Source organism: Triticum aestivum, chromosome 6B (genome assembly GCF_018294505.1).
Source record: "Triticum aestivum cultivar Chinese Spring chromosome 6B, IWGSC CS RefSeq v2.1, whole genome shotgun sequence".
Lineage (NCBI taxonomy): Eukaryota > Viridiplantae > Streptophyta > Magnoliopsida > Poales > Poaceae > Triticum > Triticum aestivum.
The window spans coordinates 359,713,760-359,737,548 of NC_057810.1; positions in this window are offsets into that span (position 1 = coordinate 359,713,760).

A 23,789-nucleotide genomic window follows, 5' to 3' on the forward strand; every position below is an offset into this window, starting at 1 on the left:
TTGGGTTGCCTCCCAACAAGCGCCATCATTTTACGTCCCTAGCTAGGCATAACGCCTAGGATCTAAATTTTGTCATTTTTATCTTTGTTCCACTTGGAGGTATTTGTGTCAGGGGGTTTTGTAAATAAGACATAAAACACATTATCCATGGAAACCTTAGCACTATCAAGTTGCTTTTAATCATAACCCCTTTGATTTCCGGCAGTGATCCAAGAATAGTGTTGATTCACATCGTTAAAAACTTGTTGGATCATATCTATAAAGGGGACTTGCTTTTTAAGATTCTTATCAAAGATCTAGTTATCTCCAAGCAAATGCCTCAAAGCATAATCCCTATTATAAATAATTTCATCAATCACGGGGTTTTCACGATCCATGCCATAAAAATCAAAGATTTCCCTAGCTTCCCATATTATGTAGTCAAATTCATTCATCAAAACAAGAGTGGCTAAATTTTTAGCTTTAGGATCCTTTATAACGGGAAACTCATAAAACAATCTTTGCAAGGTAGGGTGAGTACGAATAAATCTAGTTTCACGTTTCAGAACAAGTGCCGAAATAGCTTCCGCATAAGATTTAGTCCTTTTAAGTATAGGAATATCATCAAGACTTAATTTTCTGACACAATTGAAAAATTCTTGGATGTGTTCTTTTCCCATAAAATTCCCTTGCCCCAAAATGAAAGTTTTGGCATCCAGATTGCCCGTACGCTCCACTTTAGGAGTTAGGCCATCATATATTTTTGCCATACCAAAGTCACTCATGGTGACAAGTTCAAGTAAATAAAAGATCTGACGAGAAAAATGCAAACGAAAAAGAGGGCGAATAAAATGGCAAATTTTTGTGAAGTGGGGGAGAAGGAAATGAGAGGCAAATGGAAAATAATGTAATTGTGAGGAGATGAGATTTGTGATTAGGAACCTGGTTGATGTTGAAGATCCTCCACGGCAACGGCGCCAGAAATTCCTTTTGATGTCTGCTAGAACTATGTCGGTATTTCCCCAAAGAGGAAGGGATGATGCAGTATAGCGACGGTAGGTATTTCCCTCAGTGATGAGACCAAGGTTATCGAACCAGTAGGAGAACCTCCTCACACCACGTAAACAACACCTGCACACAAATAACAAATACTTGCAACCCGACGTGTTAAAGGGGTTGTCAATCCCTTCCGGGTATGGCGCCTCAAGATAGGCAAAAATGTGAGGTAAAAAGTGGTAGATATGATAAATAGATCGCGGAACAAATAAATTGCAGCAAGGTATTTTTATATTTTTGGTTTAATAGATCTGAAAATAAATGCAAGAGAAAATAGATTGCAAAGGCAAATATGATGAAAAGAGACCCGGGGGCCGTAGGTTTCACTAGTGGCTTCTCTCGAGAAAAATAGCAAACGGTGGGAAAACAATTACTGTTGGGAAATTGATAGAACTTCAAATAATCATGACGATATCCAGGCAATGATCATTATATAGGCATCATGTCCAAGATTAGTAGACCGACTCCTGCCTGCATCTACTACTATTACTCCACACATTGACCGCTATCTAGCATGCATCTAGTGTATTAAGTTCATGAGAAAACTGAGTAATGCATTAAGGACGATGACATGATGTAGACGAGATCCGTTTATCTATTGCGGCAGATATAGATCTCATCTTTTTATCCTTAGTAGCAACGATACATACTCATCGGTTCCCTTTCTGTCACTGGGATCAAGTACCGTAAGATCGAACCCACAACAAAGCACCTCTTCCCATTGCAAGATAAATAGATAAAGTTGGACAAACAAAACCCAAATATCGGAGAAGAAATATGAGGCTATAAGAAATCATGCATATAAGAGATCAAGGAAGACTCAAATAACTTTCATGGGTAAAAACATAGATCTGATCATAAACTCAAAGTTCATCGGATCACAACAAACACACCGCCAAAAGACTTACATCATATGGATCTCCAAGAGACCATTGTATTGATGATCAAGAGAGAGAGAGGAAGCCATCTAGCTACTAAATACAGACCTGTAGGTCTACAAAGAACTACTCACGCATCATAGGAGAGGCACCAATGGAAGTGGTGAACCCCTCCATGATGGTGTCTAGATTGGATCTTGATGGTTCTGGACTCTGCGGCGGCTGGATCCATATTTTGTCGACTCCCCTAGGGTTTCTGGAATATTTGGGTATTATAGAGCGAAGAGGCGGTTCGGGGGGCACCCGAGGTGGGCACAACCCCACAGGACACGCCTGGGCCTCCTGGTGTGCCCTGGTAGGTGCTGCTCACCTCGAACATCCCCTCATGCGCTTCCTTGGCCCATTGGCTTTATTCTGGCCCAAAAAAATCCTCCAGGAGTTGCATTGCGTTTGGACTCTGTTTGATATTGATTTCCTGCGATGTAAAAAACATGCAGAAAACAGCAACTGGCATTGGGCACTATGTCAATAGGTTAGTACCAAAAAATGATATAAAATGACTAAAAAATGATTGTAAAACATCCAAGAATGATAATAGAACAGCATGGAACAATCCAAAATTATAGATACGCTGGAGAGTATCACTGTACACAGCTTTTGAGAGGGACACGCATGAATCATGATTTGTTAGAATACTCTATGTGCTTCACTTATATCTTTTGAGCTAGGCAATTTTGCTCTAGTGCTTCACTTATATCTTTTTAGAGCACGGCGGTGGCTTTATTTTGTAGAAATTATTAAACTCTCATGCTTCACTTATATTATTTTGAGAGTCTCTGAACAGCGTGGTAATTTGCTTTGGTTATGAATTTAGTCCTAATATGATAGACATCCAAGAGGGATATAATAAAAACTTTCATATAAATTGCATTGAATACTATGAGAAGTTTGATTCCTTATGATTGTTTTGAGATATAAAGATGGTGATATTAGAGTCATGCTAGTGAGTAATTGTGGATTGTAGAAATACTTTTGTTAAAGTTTGAGATTCCCATAGCATGCACGTATGATGAACCATTATGTGATGAAGTCGGAGCATGATTTATTTATTGATTTTCTTCCTTATGAGTGGCGGTCGGGGACGAGCAATGGTCTTTTCCTACCAATCTATCCCCCTAGGAGCATGCGCGTAGTACTTCATTTTGATAACTAATAGATTCCCACTAGTATGTGAGTTCTTTATGACTAATGTTGAGTCCATGGATTATACACACTCTCAACCTTCCACCATTGCTAGCCTCTCTAGTACCGCGCAACTTTCACTGGTACCATACACCCACCATATACCTTCCTCAAAACAGCCACCATACCTACCTATTATCCCATTTCCATAGCCATTCCGAGATATATTGCCATGCAACTTTCCACCGTTCCATTTTATTATGACATGTTCCACAGGCTGACTCCAAACCGCATGGCATCCAGTGTCTCACTCTACGCCGACGACATGGTCGTGTTCTGCCATCCCGACCACTCTGACCTCGCCGGCATGTGCGAGCTGCTACACATCTTCGGTGCCGCGTCCGGGTTGCACACTAACTTCGCGAAATGCTCAGCTTCACCTATCAAATGCTCGCCCGCGGAGGAGGAGGTCATCAATCAAGTGCTTTCCTGCCCTGTTGTGGCTTTCCCCATCACCTATCTAGGGCTTCTCCTGTCAGCTCAGAGGCTCCACTCCTCTCACCTCATGCCCCTGGTGGACCGGATCCATAAGAAGATCTCGACCTGGACAACCTCGCTGCTGGATCGTGGCGAGAGGCTGGCCCTGGTGCGGCACGTCCTCACCGCCATGTCGGGCCACATGATGGCTGACATTGCCCTCAACTCCTCTGTGCTCAAGCAGGTCTACAAGGTAATCCATGAGTTCCTCTGGCATGGCAGAAAGGATTCCGCCTCTGGGCACGGCGTGGTCAACTGGCGCCGGGTGTGCATGCCCCTTGAGTTCGGAAGTGATGTCTACTACACAATCTTGTTCTTGTAGACGTTGTTGGGCCTGCAAGTGCAGAGGTTTGTAGGACAGTAGCAAATTTCCCTCAAGTGGATGACCTAAGGTTTATCAATCCATAGGAGGCGTAGGATGAAGATGGTCTCTCTCAAGCAACCCTGCAACCAAATAACAAAGAGTCTCTTGTGTCCCCAACACACCCAATACAATGGTAAATTGTATAGGTGCACTAGTTCGGCGAAGAGATGATGATAAAAGTGCAAAATAGATAGTAAATATAGGTTTTGTAATCTGAAAATATAAAAACAGCAAGGTAACTAATGATAAAAGTGAGTGTAAACGGTATTGCAATGATAGGAAACAAGGCCTAGGGTTCATACTTTCACCAGTGTAAGTTCTCTCAACAATAATAACATAGATAGAACATATGACAAGCCCTCAACATGCAACAAAGAGTCACTCCAAAGCCACTAATAGCGGAGAACAAACGTAGAGATTATGGTCGGGTACGAAACCACCACAAAGCTATTCTTTCGAATCGATCTATAAAAGAGTTCGTACTAGAATAACACCTTAAGATACAAATCAACCAAAACCCTAATGTCACCTAGATACTCCATTGTCACCTCAAGTATCCGTGGGCATGATTATATGATATGCATCACACAATCTCAGATTCATCCAACCAACATAAAAGTACTTCAAAGAGTGCCCCAAAGTTTCTACCGGAGAGTCAAGAACGTGTGCCAACCCCTATGCATAGGTTCCCAATGTCACAAAACCCGCAAGTTGATCACCAAAACATACATCAAGTGGCACATGATATCCCATTGTCACCACAAATAATCACGGCAAGACATACATCAAGTGTTCTCATAAAGACTCAATCCAATAAGATAACTTCAAAGGGGAAACTCAATTCATCACAAGAGAGTAGAGGGGGAGAAACATCATAAGATCCAACTACAATAGCAAAGCTCGGGATACATCAAGATCGTGCCATAGAGGAGCATGAGAGAGAACACGAGAAAGAGAGATCAAACACATAGCTACTAGTACATACCCTCAGCCCCGAGGGTGAACTACTCCCTCCTCGTCATGGATAGCACCGGGATGATGAAGATGGCCTCCGGTGATGGGATCCCCCTCCGGCAGGGTGCCGAAACGGGGTCCCGATTGGTTTTTGGTGGCTACAGAGGCTTGCGGTGGCGGAACTCCTGATCTATCTTCTGTTCTGGAAGTTTTAGGGTACGTAGGTATATATGGGTGCAGGGGGTACGTCGGTGGACCCTCGGAGTGCTCACGAGGTAGGGGGGCGCGCCCAAAGGGGAGGGGCGCGCCCCCCACCCTCGTGGGCAGCCTGGGAATCCCCTGACATGCACTCCAAGCCCAACAGATTGGTTTCCTTCCAAAATTAACATCTCTAGTTGATTTCGTTCTGTTTTGACTGCGTCTGATATTCCTTTTCCTCGAAACACTGAAGCATAAAACAACAAATCTGGGTTGGGCCTCCGGTTAATAGGTTAGTCCCAAAAATAATATAAAAGTGGATAATAAAGCCCAATATTGCCTAAAACAGTACATAAAGTAGCATGGAGCAATCAAAAATTATAAATACGTTGGAGACGTATCAAGCATCCCCAAGCTTAATTCTTGCTCGTCCTCGAGTAGGTAAATGATAAAAAGAGAATTTTTGATGCGGAGTGATAATTTGGAATAATTTCCATGTAAATCTTCTTAATCATGGTATGAATATTCAGATCCGAAAGATTCAAGACAAAAGTTCATATTGACATAAAAATAATAATACTTCAAGCATACTAACAAAGCAATTATGTCTTTTCAAAATAACATGGCCAAAGAAAGTTATCCCTACAAAATCATATAGTCTGGCTATGCTCCATCTTCCCCACAAAAGTATTTAAATCATGCACAACCCCGATGACAAGCCAAGCAATTGTTTCATACTTTAACATTTTCAAAACTTTTTCAATCTTCACGCAATACATGAGTGTGAGCCATGGATATAGCACTATATGTGGAATAGAATGGTTGTTGTGGAGAAGACAAAAATAGGGAATGTAGTCTCACATCAACTAGGCGTATCGACGGGCTATGGAGATGCCCATCAATAGATATCAATGTGAGTGAGTAGGGATTGCCATGCAACGGATGCACTAGAGCTATAAGTATTTGAAAGCTCAACAAAAGAAACTAAGTGGGTGTGCATCCAACTCGCTTGCTCACGAAGACCTAGGGCATTTTGAGGAAGACCATCATTGGAATATACAAGCCAAGTTCTATAATGAAAAATTCCCACTAGTATATGAAAGTGACGAAATGAGAGACTCTCTATCATGAAGATCATGGTGCTACTTTGAAGCACAAGTGTGGTAAAAGGATAGTAGCATTGTCCCTTCTCTATTTTTCTCTCAATTTTTTTTTTATTTGGGCCTTTTCTCTCCTTTGTTTTATGGGCTCTTTTTTTATTTTCGTCTGGAGTCTCATCCCGACTTGTGGGGGAATCATAGACTCCATCATTGTTTCCTCACTTGGGACAATGCTCTAATAATGATGATCATCACACTTTCTTTTTCTTACAACTCAACAATTACAACTCGATACTTAGAACAAAATATGACTCTATATGAATGCCTCCGGCGGTGTACCGGGATATGCAATGAATCAAGAGTGACATGTATGAAAGAATTATGAACGGTGGCTTTGCCACAAATACAATGTCAACTACATGTTCATGCAGAAAGCAATATGACAAAAGTAATGTGTGTCATATGAACGGAACGATGGAAAGTTGCATGGCAATATATCTCGGAATGGCTATGGAAATGCCATGATAGGTAGGTATGGTGGCTGTTTGAGGAAGGTATATGGTGGGTGTATGATACCGGCGAAAAGTGCACGGTATTAGAGAGGCTAGCAATGGTGGAAGGGCGAGAGTGCGTATAATCCATGGACTCAACATTAATCAAAAGAACTCATGCACTTGTTACAAAAATTTAGAAGTCATCAAAAACCAAAGCATTAAATGCATACTCCTAGGGGGATAGATTGGTAGGAAAAGACCATCGCTCGTCCCCGACTGCCACTCATAAGGAAGACAATCAATAAATAAAATTGTGCTCCGACTTCATCACAAAGCGGTTGACCATACGTGCATGCTACGGGAATCACAAACTTCAACACCAACATTCTTTAAATTCATAATCACCCCAACTAGCATTGCTTTGATATTATCACCTCCATATCTCAAAACAATTATCAAGCATCGAACTTATCTTAGTATTCAACACACTCAAAAGAAAGTTTCACATATCTTGAATACCAGGTACATTAACATTAAGCAAATTACCATGCTATTAATGACTCTCAAAATAATCTAAGTGAAGCATGAGAGATCAATAGTTTCTTTAAAACAAATCCACCACCGTGCTCTAAAAGATCTAAGTGAAGCACTAGAGCAAAAATTATCACGCTCAAAAAGGTATAAGTGAAGCACTATGAGCAAAACTATCAAGCTCAAAAGATATAAGTGAAGCGCATAGAGTATTCTAGCAAATTCCAGATCATGTATGGCTCTCTCATTAAAGAATTTCAGATCTTGGTACTTTATTCAAACAGCAAGCAAAGCTAAAGAAAACTACAATGCAAGGATAGCACAACTCATGTGAAGAAGCAAAACTTAGGGTCAACCGATACTAACCGATAGTTGAAGAAGAAAGGTGGGATGCCTACCGGGGCATCCCCAAGCTTAGATGATCTTGGGGTGCCTTGGGCATCCCCAAGCTTGAGCTTTTGTGTCCCCTTAATTCCTTTCATTCACGGTTTCTCTTTTTATCAAAAGCTTTATTCACAACAAACTCAACAAGAACTCGTGAGATAGGTTAGTATAAACCAATGCAAAACCATGTCATCTTCTACTGTAACAAATCACTAACATTATTATTCAACATTGATACTAAATGTCTCTGCATATTTAATACTCCTATCCTCAAATAGAATCATTAAACAAGCAAACATACGCAAACAATGCAACATAACAGCAATCTGCCAAAACAGTACAGTTTGTAAAGAATGCAAGAGTATCGATACTTCCTGACTCCAAAAATTATGAACTAAAGATCCCACCGTAATAAATTTATCAGAGCTCAATATTCAAAAAGATTCAACGTTAAACCATTCTCTGACTTTTATAGGCAATTTTTGCAACAGCGGTAAACTTTCTGTTTTCAAACAGCAACATGCATACTAGCAATATAAGCATGGCAAAAGCTATCCTTGACTTCTTTATTGAAACTAAAGATGCAAAACATTATTCTAACTAACAGAAAGCAAAAACTAACAAAAGAAAATGACGCTCCAAGCAAAACACATATCATGTGGTGAATAAAAATATAGCTCCAAGTAAAGTTACCGATGAACGAAGACGAAAGAGGGGATGCCTTCCGGGGCATCCCCAAGCTTAGGCTCTTGGTTGTCCTTGAATATTACCTTGGGGTGCCTTGGGCATTCCCAAGCTTAGGCTCTTGCCACTCCTTATTCCATAGTCCATCGAATCTTTACCCAAAACTTGAAAACTTCAACCACACAAAACTCAAAACAAAACTCGTAAGCTCCGTTAGTATAAGAAAATAAAACCACCACTTAGGTACTGTAATGAACTCATTCTAAATTCATATTGGTGTAATATCTACTGTACTCCAACTTATCTATGGTTCATACCCTCCGATACTACTCATAGATTCATCAAAATAAGCAAACAACACATAGAAAACAGAATCTATCAAAAACAGAATAGTCTGTAGTAATCTGTGTAAAACATATACTTATGGAACCCCAAAAATTATGAAATAAATTGATGGACCGGAGTAATTTGTCTATTAATCATCTGCAAAAAGAATCAACCTAAAAGCACTCTCCAGTAAAACATTGCAGCTAATCTCGTGAGCGCTAAAGTTTCTGTTTTTCACAGCAAGATCACATAAACTTCACCCAAGTCTTCCCAAAGGTTCTACTTGGCACTTTATTGAAACAAAAGCTATAAAACATGATTAATACAGTAGCATAATCATGTGGACACACAAAAACAGTAAGGATAAATATTGGGTTGTCTCCCAACAAGCGCTTTTCTTTAATGCCTTTTAGCTAGGCATGATGATGACAATGATGCTCACATAATAAGAATTGAAACATAACAGGAGCATCATGAAGCATATGACTAGCACATTTAAGTCTAACCCACTTCCTATGCATAGGGATTTTGTGAGCAAACAACTTATGGTAACAATAATCAACAAGCATAGGAAGGCTAAACAAGCATAACTTCAAAAATTTAAGCGCATAGGGAGGAAACTTGACATTATTGCAACTCCTACAAGCATATATTCCTCCCTCATAATAATTTTCAGTAGCATAATGAATGAATTCAACAATATAACCAGCACCTAAAGCATTCTTTTCATGACCTACAAGCATATAAAATTTACTACTCTCCACATAAGCAAATTTCTTCTCATTCGAAATAGTGGGAGTATCATAAGAGACTTGAACACTAAAAATTGTTTCCACATTAAAAGAGTAATGTTCAGAAAAATGGTAATCATAATCATGACAAGATTTGTAAATATAATCATCACTACTTTTTATATCATAAGTTTCATCACAATAATCATCATAAGTAGCAACTTCGTTCTCATCATAATCGATTGAAACCTATCCCAAGATAGTGGAATCACTAAATAAAGTTGACACTCTTACAAACCCACTTCCATCAATATAATCATCATAAGTAGGAGGCATGATGTCATCATAACAACTTTGCATATCAAAACTTGGGATGCTAAAAATATCATCTTCATTAAACATAGCATCCCCAAGCTTGGGACAAACATTAATTTCAGGAAATATATTCTCAAATAATTCATCCCCATCAAACATAGCTTCCCCAAGCTTGGGCCCCTTCATATCATAAGCATAATCACTCTCATCATTAAAAATATTGATAGCACCAATAGTATAGCAATTATCATCATCACAAGTAGTAGGAGAAACATCATTTGGAAGGGATACCTTTTTACCTCTCTTCCTTTTTCTTTTCTTCTTCTTCACCACATCATGTGTGGGTTCAATCTTCCTTTTGGAGCTCCTTATTAATGAGATTGGTTGAATAGAAGGCTCCTCCTCGTTACCTGATTCATCATAAGAAATAATAGGAGGAGATTGGGAAGCCTCTTCCCTTTCATTAGTATTCTCATCATCTTCTATTTGCTTTCTTTTCTTTATGTAATTGGCAATATAGGGATTTTCAATGCAATTCTCCGCACAATAAATATAAATCTTCTCTAGATCGAAACCAAGAAGTTTGTAACGGGCAAATTCTGGAAGTAATTAGTTAAATGTTTCATTTCTTTGCAACCCATAAGCAAGCTAAGCTCATTATAATGTGCAAGGGAAATCAACTCATCACAATTTTTGGACACGATTAGATCATGAAACAATTTGCATCGGATAGCTAAATGACCACTTTCATTGCAAAGTCCACAAGTACGGGAAAGAAAATTTAAATTTTCAGCACAAACATCTAGCCTTTCTTGCAACAGTTTAGTTTCTAAGTGCTTATGCCTCTTGCAATATCTATCTTCCCTATTTGGTGTGTTCATGCAAACATGCACTCCACAAAAGTTGACATGCTCATAAGAGATATTTTCATCATAACTAGTGCAATCATCATTAGCATCATGGATATTCAAAGAATTCGTACTAACAACATTGCAATCATGCTCATCATTCAAATATTTAGTTCCAAACATTCTATAGATTTCTTCTTCTAGCACTTGAGCACAATTATCCTTTCCATCATACTCACAAAAGATATTAAAAAGGTGAAGCGTATGAGACAAACTCAATTCCATTTTTTGTAATTTTTTTTATAGAGTACACTAGTGATAAAACAAGAAACAAAAAGATTCGATTGCAAGATCTAAAGATATACCTTCAAGCACTCACCTCGCCAGAAAAGAGCTTAGTGACGGAGTGTGACTACCCTTTACCTAGCCTCCCCGGCAACAGCGCCAGAAAAGAGCTTTATGTCTACTACACAACCTTCTTCTTGTAGATGTTGTTGGGCCTGCAAGTGCACAGGTTTGTAGGACAGTAGAAAATTTCCCTCAAGTGGATGACCTAAGGTTTATCAATCCGTAGGAGGCGTAGGATGAAGATGGTCTCTCTCAAGCAACCCTGCAACCAAAAAACAAAGAGTCTCTTGTGTCGCCAACACACCCAATACAATGGTAAAATGTATAGGTGCACTAGTTCGGCGAAGAGATGGTGATACAAGTGCAAAATAGATAGTAGATATAGGTTTTTGTAATCTGAAAATATAAAAACAGCAAGGTAACTAATGATAAAAGTGAGCGTAAACGGTATTGCAATGATAGGAAACAAGGCCTAGGGTTCATACTTTCACTAGTGTAAGTTCTCTCAACAATAATAACATAGATAGAACATATGACAAGCCCTCAACATGCCACAAAGAGTCACTCCAAAGCCACTAATAGCGGAGAACAAACATAGAGATTATGGTCGGGTACGAAACCACCACAAAGCTATTCTTTCGGATCGATCTATAAAAGAGTTCGTACTAGAATAACACCTTAAGATACAAATCAACCAAAACCCTAATGTCACCTAGATACTCCATTGTCACCTCAAGTATCCGTGGGCATGATTATACGATATGCATCACACAATCTCAGATTCATCCAACCAACATAAAAGTACTTCAAAGAGTGCCCCAAAGTTTCTACCGGAGAGTCAAGAACGTGTGCCAACCCCTATGCATAGGTTCCCAATGTCACAAAACCCGCAAGTTGATCACCCAAACATACATCAAGTGGCACATGATATCCCATTGTCACCACAAATAATCACGACAAGACATACATCAAGTGTTCTCATAAAGACTCAATCCGATAAGATAACTTCAAAGGGGAAACTCAATTCATCACAAGAGAGTAGAGGGGGAGAAACATCATAAGATCCAACTACAATAGCAAAGCTCAGGATACATCAAGATCGTGCCATAGAGGAACATGAGAGAGAACACGAGAGAGAGAGAGAGAGAGATCAAACACATAGCTATTGGTACATACCCTCAGCCCCGAGGGTGAACTACTCCCTCCTCGTCATGGATAGCGCCAGGATGATGAAGATGGCCTCCGGTGATGGGATCCCCCTCCGGCAGGGTGTCGGAACGGGTCCCCGATTGGTTTTTGGTGGCTACAGAGGCTTGCGGCGGTGGAACTTCCGATATATCTTCTGTTCTAGAAGTTTTAGGGTACGTAGATATATATGGGTGCAGGGGGTACGTCGGTGGACCCTCGGAGTGCTCACGAGGTAGCGGGCGCGCCCAGGGGGGAGGGGCGCGCCCCCCACCCTCGTGGGTAGCCTGGGAATCCCCTGACGTGCACTCCAAGCCCAACATATTGGTTTCCTTCCAAAAATAACTTCTCGAGTTGATTTCGTTCCGTTTTGACTCCGTCTGATATTCCTTTTCCTCGAAACACTGAAATAGGCATAAAACAGCAGATCTGGGCTGGGCCTCCGGTTAATAGGTTAGTCCCAAAAATAATATAAAAGTGGATAATAAAGCCCAATATTGCCTAAAACAGTAGATAAAGTAGCATGGAGCAATCAAAAATTATAGATACATTGGAGACGTATCAGGAGGCCTCGGAGTGCGTGACTTGCATCGCACCGGCATTGCCCTCCGCACTTGGTGGTTATGGTTGTAGGTGACTGACCCCTTGCGCCATGGAGCCACCTGTCCACCGACCCCCTGGTCCATAGCATCTTCCGGACCTCCATGTTCTGGCTCCTTGGCAACGGAAATTCCTGCAAATTCTGGACAGATCATGGATTGATGGCCAGTCTGCTGCAGAGATCGCCCCGACCGTTGTCTTCCTGGTCTCGCGCAGGACTCGAAAGACATGCTCCATTTTTGAGGGGCTACGTGATCGCGCCTGTGTCCAGGTCATCCGCAGCGCCCTCAGCCTCATTGTCACCATCCAGTATGTTGAGCTATGGCGTCGCGTGCTTCATACTGCCCTCCATGACCATCCAGACGAGCTTCGTTGGTGATGGACCGCTCATGGCAACTACAGCGAGCTCTTGCTACTCTGCGCTTTTCCTTGGATCCACCTCCTCAAACACGGCAGCTCTTACTTGGAAGACCTGGGCACCGCTCAGTGCAAAAAAATTCATCTGGCTGGCTCTTTTGGATCGATGTTGAACTAGCGAGTGCCTGGCCCGGCACGGCCTGCCCCACAACCCGGCTTGCATTTTCTGCGATCAAGCTAGCGAGTCCATATAACACATCCTCATCGGGTGCCCTCTCTCGCGCGCGGTCTGGCATGACGTCTACTCCACCCTACACCTGACCACTACAATGCCACACCCCGACGAGACCTTCTTCGACTGGTGGCTCTCCTCTGTCAAGAGTGCGCAGCCATCCATGCGGAAGGGGACTGCCTCCCTTGGTGTCATTGTTGTTTGGTCTCTCTGGAAGCACCGCGACGCCTCCACCTTCGACGGCGTATAACCCTCGGCTCCCCTAGTCACCCAGGCGGTCCTGGACGAAGCTAGGCTTTGGGAGGCTGTGGGAGCTAAATGCTTGAGCATTTTCATCTTTGAACCACCTTGAATTTATTTCCTTCATGATGTTGCTAGGATAGTCACCCATGTTGGTGACCCATCGCTAGCGGTTGTAACTCTCTCTCTCTCCCTATTAATGAAATGATACGCAATTTTTGCGTATTCGCGAAAAAAAAATCATTGTGATATTGCTTTGCATGATCATGTAGTTGACATCGTATTTCTGGAAAAGCCACCTTTCATAATTCTTTCATACATGTCACTCTTGATTCATTGCACATCTCGGTACACTGCCGGAGGAATTCGTATAGTCATATTTTGTTCTAAGTATCGAGTTGTAATTCTTGAGTTGTAAGTAAATAAAAGTGTGGTGCTCTTCATTATTAGAGCGTTGTCTCATGTGAGGAAAGGATTATGGAGACTATGATTCCCCCACAAGTTAGGATGAGACTCCAGATGAAAAAAAATAGGCCAAAGAAAAAATAGAGAGAGCCCAATAAAAAATTAAAAAATAATAAATAATGAGAGAAAAGAGAGAAGGGGCAATGTTACTATCCTTTTACCACACTTGTGCTTCAAAGTAGCACCATGATCTTCATGATAGAGAGTCTCATATGTTGTCACTTTCATATACTAGTGGGAATTTTTCATTATAGAACTTGGCTTGTATATTCCAATGATGGGCTTCCTCAAATTGCCCTAGGTCTTCGTGAGCAAGCGAGTTGGATGCACACCCACTTAGTTTCTTTTTGAGCTTTCATAAACTTATAGCTCTAGTGCATCCGTTGCATGGCAATCCCTACTCACTCACATTGATATCTATTGATGGGCATCTCCATAGACCATTAATACGCCTAGTTAATGTGAGACTATCTCCCTCTCTTTGTCTTCTCCACAATCACCATATTCTATTCCACCTATAGTGCTATGTCCATGGCTCACGCTCATGTATTGCGTGAAAGTTAAAAAAGTTTGAGAATATCAAAAGTATGACACAGTTGCTTGGCTTGTCATCGGGGTTGTGCATGATTTGAATATTTTGTGTGATGAAGATGGAGCATAGTCAGACTATATGATTATGTAGGGATGAACTTTCTTTGGCCAAGTTATTTTGGGAAGACATAATTGCCTTGTTAGTATGCTTGAAGTATTATTGTTTTTATGTCAATATTAAACTTTTGTCTTGAATCTTATGGATCTGAACATTCATGCCACAATAAAGAAAATTACATGGATAAATATGTTAGGTAGCATTCACATCAAAAATTCTGTTTTTATCATTTACCTACTCGAGGACGAGCAGGAATTAAGCTTGGGGATGCTTGATACGTCTCCAACATATCTATAATTTTTTATTGTTCCACGCTATTATATTATCTGTTTTGGATGTTTTATTTGCATTAATATGTTATTTTATATTATTTTTGGGACTAACTTATTAACCTAGAGCCCAGTGCCAGTTTCCATTTTTCCTTGTTTTTTCAGTTTCGCAGAAAAGGAATATCAAACCGAGTCCAAATGGAATAAAACCTTCACAGTGATTTTTCTTCGACCAGAAGACACCTGTTGGACTTGGACTCCAAGTCAAAAGACCTTGGAGTAAATGACAAGCCACAGGAGGGCGCCCCCTACCTTGTGGCCTACTCCAACACCCCCTGACCTAATTCTTCGTCCTATATATTCACATATATTCCCAAACCACCAAAAGTATCCATGAAAACACTTTTCCACCGCCATAGCCTTCTGTTCCCGTGAGATCCCATCTTGGGGCCTTTTTCGGTATCCTGCCGGAGGGGGATTCGATCACGAAGGGCTTCTACATTGACTCTATTAACCTTCTGATGAAGCATGAGTAGTTTACCTCAGACCTATGGGTCCATAGCTAGTATCTAGATGGCTTCTTCTCTCTCTTTGATTCTCAATACCATGTTCTCCTTGATGTTCTTGGAGATCCATCTGATGCAATCTTCTTTTGTGGTGTGTTTGTCGAGATCCGATGAATTGTCGATTTATGATCAGCTTATCTATGAATATTATTTGAATCTTCTCGGAATTGTTATATGCATCATTTGATATCTTTGTAATTCTCTTCGAACTATCGGTTTGGTTTGACCAACTAGATTGGTTTTTCTTGCAATGGGAGAAGTGCTTAACTTTGGGTTCAATCTTGCGGTGTCCTTTCCCAGTGACAGTAGGGGCAGCAAGGCAGGTATTGTATTGTTGTCGTCGAGTATAAAAATATGGGGTTTACATCATATTGCTTGAGTTTATTCCTCTACATCATGTCATCTTACTTAATGTGTTACTCTGTTCTTCATGAACTTAATACTCTAGATGCAGGCAGGAGTCGGTCGATGTGTGGAGTAATAGTAGTAGATGCAGAATCGTTTTGGTCTACTTGACACGGATGTGTTGCCTATATTTCATAATCATTGCCTTAGATATCGTCATAACTTTGCGCTTTTCTATCAATTGCTCGACAGTAATTTGTTCACACACCGTATTATTTGCTATCTTGAGATAAGCCTCTAGTGAAACCTATGGCCCCCGGGTCTATTTTCCGTCATATTAGTTTTCGATCTACTATTTTGCAATCTTTTACTTTCCATTCTATAAACCAAAAAACCCAAAAATATTTACTTTATCTTTTGTTTAGTTTCATCTATCTCTTTCAGATCTCACTTTTGCAAGTAACCATGAAGGGATTAACAACCCCTTTATCACATTGGGTGCAAGTTGTTTGATTGTTTGTGAACGTATTGGTGATTTGTGCGTTTTCTACTACTGGATTAATATCTTGGTTCTCAAACTAAGGGTAATACTTATCTCTACTTTGCTGCATCACCCTTTCATGTGCAAGGGAAAAACCAACTCAAGCTCAAGAAGTAGCATACCCTACTGTTTTTGTGTGTCCACATGATTAAGCGACTGTAGTAATCATGTTTTATAGCTTTTGTTTCAATAAAGTACCAAGTAAATCCTTTGGGATAGTGTGGATGATAGTTGACTTGATTCTGTGCAAAAATAGAAACTTTTGCTCTCAGTCCAGGAATTTTGTAATTTTGCTGGAATGTGAGATAATACTTATTCTTTTTGCAGAATATTAATACACAAGTTGTCTAGGTTTTCCTAATTTTTTAGAAGTTTTGGAGTTATATAAGTATGGAAAGTTTCCAGATTTCTACAGACTGTTCTGTTTTTGACAGATTCTGTTTTTCATGTGTTGTTTGCTTATTTTGATGAATCTATTAGTAGTATCGGAGGGTATGAACCACGGAGAAGTTGGGATATAGTATATATAAAAGGAATATAAATTTAGAATGAGTTCATATCAATACCTAAGTGGTGATTTGCTTTATTATACTAACGGAGCTTACGAGTTTTCTGTTAAGTTTTTTGTTGTGAAGTATTCAAGTTTTGGGTAAAGATTTGATGGACTATGGAATAAGGAGTGGAAAGAGCCTAAGATTGGGGATGCCCAAGGCACCCCAAGGTAGTATTCAAAGACAACAAAGAGCCTAAGCTTGGGGATGCCTCGGATGGCATCCCCTCTTTCATTTTCGTTCATCAGTAAATTTACTTGAGGCTATATTTTTATTCACCCCATGATATGAGTTTTGCTTGGACCGTCATTTTATTTTATTAGGATTTGCTAGCTGTTATTTAGATTAATGGTTTGCATCTTTTATTTCAATAAAAGGGTCAAGTATAGCCTTTACCATGCTTATTTTGCAAGTCTATATGTTGTTGTTTGAAAACAGAAAGTTTGTTGTTATGTTTTGAATATTGGTGAATAGTCAGAACATGATAAAATCTTGAAATTTTTACGCAATGAGTAACAAAAAAATTGTCTAAAGTGTGGTAATTTGTCAGAATTTTTGGAGTTAGGGAAGTATGATTCCTCTTGCATTCTTTACAGACTATCCTGTTTGGACAGATTGCTGTCATGATTGCATTGTTTGCATATGTTTGCTTGTTTAATGATTCTATTTGAGGATAGGAGTGTTGAATATGCAGAGGCATTTGTTATGCAATGTCAAATTATAATTTTAGTGATTTTCCACAGTAGAGAATGATAAGGTTTAGCATGGATTTATACTAACTTATCTCACGAGTTCTTGTTGAGTTTTGTGTGGATGAAGATTAAGGAGACACAAAAGCTCAAGCTTGGGGATTCCCAAGGCATCCCTAGTTAATATTCCAAGAAGTCTCAAGCATCTAAGCTTGGGGATGCCCCGGTAGGCATCCCACCTTTCTTCTTCAACAACTATCGGTCAGTTTTGGTTGGCCCTAAGTTTTTGCTTCTTCACATGATATGTACTATCCTTGCAATGTAAATTTATTTTGTTTTGCTTGATGTTTGAATAAAGTACTTAGGATCTGAAATTTTATTTATGATAAGGAGTCTTCACATAGTTACATAATTATTCAACCACTCATTGTGCTTCACTGAAATCTTTTGGAGTAGTTTGTCGTTTGCTCTAGTGCTTCACTTATATCTTTTTAGAGAACGGTGGTGGTTTTTGTTTTGAAGAAATTGATGAACTCTCATGCTTCACTTATATTATTTTGAGAGTCTTTAAACAGCATGGTAATTTGCTTTGGTTATGAATTTAGTCCTAATGTGATGGGCACCCAAGAGAGATATAATATAAACTTTCATATAAAGTGCATTGAATACTATGAGAAGTTTGATTCCTTATGATTGTTTTGAGATATGAGGATGATGATATTTGAGTCATGCTAGTGAGTAATTGTGGATTGTAGAAATAGTTGTGATAATGTTTGTGATTCCCATAGCATGCATGTATGGTGAACCATTATGTAGCGAAGTTGGAGCATGATTTATTTATTGATTTCTTCCTTATGAGTGGCGGTCGGGGACGAGCGATGGTGTTTTCCTACCAATCTATCTCCCTAGGAGCATACACGCGGTACTTTGTTTTGATGACTAATAGGTTTTTGCAATAAGTATGTGAGTTCTTTATGACTAATGTTGAGTCCATGGATTATACGCACTCTCACCCTTCCACCATTGCTAGCCTCTCTGGTGTCGCGCAGCTTTCGCCGGTACCATACACCCACCATATACTTTCCTCAAAACAGCCACATACCTGCCTATAATGGCATTTCCATAGCCATTCCGAGATATATTGTCATGCAAGTTCCACCATTCCATTTATGATGACATGCTTCATCATTGTCATGTTGCTTTGCATGATCATGTTGTTGACATCGTATTTGTGGCAAAGCCACCATTCATATTTTTTGTACATGACACTCTTGAGTCATTGCACATCCCGGTACACCGCTGGAGGCATTCATATAGAGTCATATCTTTTGTTCTAGTATCGAGTTGTAATTCTTGAGTTATAAAGTAAATAGAAGTGTGATGATCTTCATTATTAGAGCATTGCCCCATGTGAGGAAAAATAAAAGAGTCTAAAGAAGCTAACAAAAAAAGGCCAAAGAAGCCAAAGAAAAAATGAGAGAAAAGGGAGAAGGGGCAATGTTACTATCCTTTTTCCATACTTGTGCTTCAAAGTAGCACCATGATCTTCATGATAGAGAGTTTCCTATGTCATCACTTTCATATACTAGTGGGAATTTTTCATTATAGAAGTTGGCTTGTATATTCCAACGATGGGCTTCCTCAAATTGCCCTAGGTCTTCGTGAGCAAGCAAGTTGGATGCACACCCACTTAGTTTTCTTTTGATCTTTCATACACTTATAGCTCTAGTGCATCTGTTGCATGGCAATCCCTACTCACTCACATTGATATCTATTGATGGGCATCTCCATAGCCCGTTGATACGCCTAGTTGATGTGAGACTATCTCCTTATTTTTGTCTTCTCCACAACCACCATATTCTATTCCAGCTATAGTGCTATGTCCATGGCTCACGCTCATGTATTGCGTGAAAGTTGAAAAGGTTTGAGAACATCAAAAGTATGAAACAATTGCTTGGCTTGTCATCGGGGTTGTGCGTGATTTGAATACTTTGTGTGATGAAGATGGAGCATAGCTAGACCATATGATTTTGTAGGGATAACTTTCTTTGGCCATGTTATTTTGAGAAGACATGATTGCTTTATTAGTATGCTTGAAGTATTATTGTTTTTATGTAAATATTAAACTTTTGTTTTGAATCTCATGGATCTGAATATTCATGCCACAATAAATAAAATTACATGCATAAATATTTTAGGTAGCATTCCACATCAAAAATTATGTTTTTAATACCTAATCGAGGACGAGCAGGAATTAAGCTTGGGGATGCTTGATACGTCTCCAACGTATCTATAATTTTTTATTGTTCCATGCTATTATATTATCCATCTTGGATGTTTTATATGCATTTATATTCTATTTTATATTATTTTCGGGACTAACCTATTAACCTAGAGCCCAGTGCCAGCTTCTGTTTTTTCCTTGATTTTGAGTTTTACAAAAACAGAATATCAAACGGAGTCCAAATGAGCTGAAAATTTATGGTGATTTTTTACGGACCAGAAGAAGCACCCGAATCAAAAGAGTTGGGCCAAAATAGTCCTGAGGTGATAACAAAGGTGGAGGGCACACCCCCTACCTTGCCGCTGCCCCGTGGACCCCCCTGACATGAAACCGACGCCAAAAATTCCTATAAATTTAGAAACCTCCAGAAAGAAACCGCCGCAAGCCTCCGTAGCCATGAAAAACCAATCAGGAGCCCGTTCCGGCACCCTGACAGAGGGGGAAACCATCACCGGTGGCCATCTTCATCATCCCGGCGGTATCCATGACGAGGTGGGAGTAATTCACCCTCGGGGATGAGGGTATGTACAAGTAGCTATGTGTTTGATCTCTCTCTCTCTGTCTCTCTCTCTCCCGTGTTCTTGATATGGCACGATCTTGATGTACCGCGAGTTTGTTACTATAGTTTAATGATATGGTGTTTCTCCCCCTCTATCTTCTTGTGATGAATTAAGTTTTACCTTTGAGGTTTCACTATAATCGGATTGAATACTTTTATGGATTTGAGAACACTTGATGTATGTCATGCGTGGGATACCCATGGTGACAATGGGGTGTTCTATTGATTCACTTGATGTATGTTTTGGCATCAACTCGCGGATTCCCGAGGTGACATTGGGGTAATCTATACATAGGGGTTGATGCATGTTTTCGTCCTTGTTTCTCTGGTAGGAATCTTGGGGCACTTTTTGAGGTTCTTTGTGTTGGATTGAATATTATGAATCTGAAGTTGTTTGATGCATATCGTATAATTCACCCATAGACACTTGTGGTGACATTGGAGTATCTAGGTGACATTAGGGTTGATTGATGTGTGTCATATGGTGTTATTTTACTATGAACTCTAGGGATGTTTTTGACACTTATAGGAATAGCTCAACGGATTGATCGGAAAGAATAACTTTGAGGTGGTTTCGTACCCTACAAGCAATTTCATCTTATGTTCTCCGCGATAGTAACTTTGGAGTGACTCTTTGTTGCACGTTGAGGGATTGCCATATGATCTAATTATGTTAGCATTCTTGAGAGAACTTGCACTAGTGAAAGTATGAATCCTAGGCCTTGTTTCCAAGCATTGCAATACGTTTTGCTCACTTTTGTTACTAGTTACCTTGCTGTTTTTATAGTTTCAGATTACAAAAATCCATATCTACTATCCATATTACGCTTGTATCACCATCTCTTTGCTGAACTAGTGCACCTATACAATTTACCATTGTATTGGGTGTGTTGGGGACACAAGAGACTCTTTGTTATTTGGTTGCAGGGTTGTTTGAGAGAGACCATCTACATCCTACGCCTCCCACGGATTGATAAACCTTAGGTCAACTACTTGAGGTAAATTTGCTACTGTCCTACAAAACTCTGCGCTTGGAGGACCAACACGAGTCTAAAAGAAGAAGGTTGCGTAGTAGACATCATTCCCTATCGAAACCACGAAGCTTCTTGTGAGAGGCTCCGATTTGTAAGAGGCTTGTACCAAAACTTTCTCCAAATTGGACAAAAAAAATTGCACAGCATATATGTGCCATGTCATGACACCATGCCAAGTTTCATGAATTTCAGGCGAGTTTTGGATTAACGGGGATTCGAAAACCAAGATTCTCAATGTTTGCAGATGAGCCACGACGTCGAGATGTTCAAAATTCTTTCTCATTCCTTGCATGGGACCGAAACACATGCACCCAAGTACACATGGTTTTTCAACACATTTTGGTGCACAGGAGCATGTGCTTGTAGTTCAAATTTGAACTATGCATATTAAATGCCTAGAAAGTTTGTCCTAAACCGGACAAAAAAATTCCACAGCATGTTGGTGCCATGTCATGACACCATGCCAAGTTTCATGATTTTTAGTCGAGTTTTGGATTTACAGGAATTTAAAACCAAGTTTCTCTATGTTTTCGGCCGAGCCACAATGTCCAGATGTTTGAAATTCATTCGCATTTCTTGCACGGGACCTAAACATTCACCCAAGGACACATATATGATTTTTTAACCCATTTTGGTGCACTGGAGCATGTGCCTATAGTTCAAATTTGAATTATGCACATTAAATGCTTAGAAACTCAATTAATGTATAAAAAAGGCCAAACGAATCTTGAATAATTCCAAATTTTAAGACGGCACTCCTATAGTTGCATGTTGCCTCTTTAAAAAAGTCTAAGGCGGGAAGAGGCAGCGTATGTCGTTTCGCACACAGAGGTGACACATTCCCTCTCGGAACCATGAGGCTTCTTGAGAGAAGCTCCGGTTTGTAAGAAGCTTATACCAAAACTTGTCCCAAATCGGTATAATTTTTTACCACAACATGTTGGAGCATGTCATGACACCATGCCAAGTTTCATGATTTTCAGGCGAGTTTTGGATTTACAGGAAATTATAAACCAAGTTTCTCAATGTTTTTGGTCAAACCACGACGCCCAGATGTTTGAAATTCATTCACATTTCTTCCATGGGACCTAAACATTCTCCCAAGGACACATACATGATATTTCAACCCATTTTGGTGCACTGGAGCATGTGCATGTAGTTCAAATTTGAATTATGCACATTAAATGCCAAGAAACTCAATTAATTTATAAAAAAGCCAAATGAACCATGATTAATTCCAATTTTTAAAATGACACTCCTATAGTTGCATGTTCATATAGTTGCATGTTCAGTGTAGATAACTGTTCTAACAATTCAAACATCGTCCTTTCCCGCCGTAACCCCATTTTGTCTTTCAAATCAAAATGAAAAATCAAGTACACCACAAACAGTTTATTAGCCAGAATCGTGTGCGATGCAATATAAAATATCATGGGGCGCCCTCATGTATGTCTTACATCGTAAGCTTCCTCGGCTACAGTCTAGCGCCCGCGCATCAACCACACTTGCACGCCAGTTTTTTGCTGCATCGAGCGGAAAAATTTGGCAACCGCATAAATATCTACCTCCCCCTCCCCTCTACCAAAAGCTATATTTCCACTATTTCCTCCTTCCTTTCCAAGTTCAAACCTTCACTGCTTGCTTGCAGCGCCGCCTCCTTGCCAATGACGCTCCTTCTAGCCATGCAGCCTCGTCGATTAATCCACACTCCACTCGCATCCTCCTTGCCCTTCTCCGTCCCACATGCCCGACCGCCGACACGACACCTTCCACCCAAATCACCATCCCATCCTCCAAATAAGTGCTTCCTAAAGTCATGGTGCACACGGTATAGCCAGGAGCTCAAGGAGCATCTGGCAGCGGAGAAGCAAATGGCGGCCGCACTAGCAGATGAGATCGCGATGGCTATCATGCGTGCCAACCACCAGATCTTGGAGGAACACCTCGCTGTCGAGGCCACTGTCACCGCCTCACATGCAAACACCGCCACGTAGTTGGCTACTTTAAACGACAGTTTGTGGTGTCTTCACGAGGCCACCGCCGGTGCCTTCTAGTGAATTGTCCTCTGTAATGTTAATATGCAATCTGATCTTCTAGTATATAACATGCAATGTGGTGCTTAGTTAAATGTTTGGGCCATTTGTTGTGATGTTCAATTAACTCTTTGGTTTAATTCTGAAATGTGATGTTCAATTCTTCTGGGTACACTTTTGTATTGTTATGCATGTGAGAAATAAAATCGAATTTGGATGTACTCTATACATGAGAAACATACATAATTGCTATATTTCCTAGTAGTTCTTAAGCATGCTT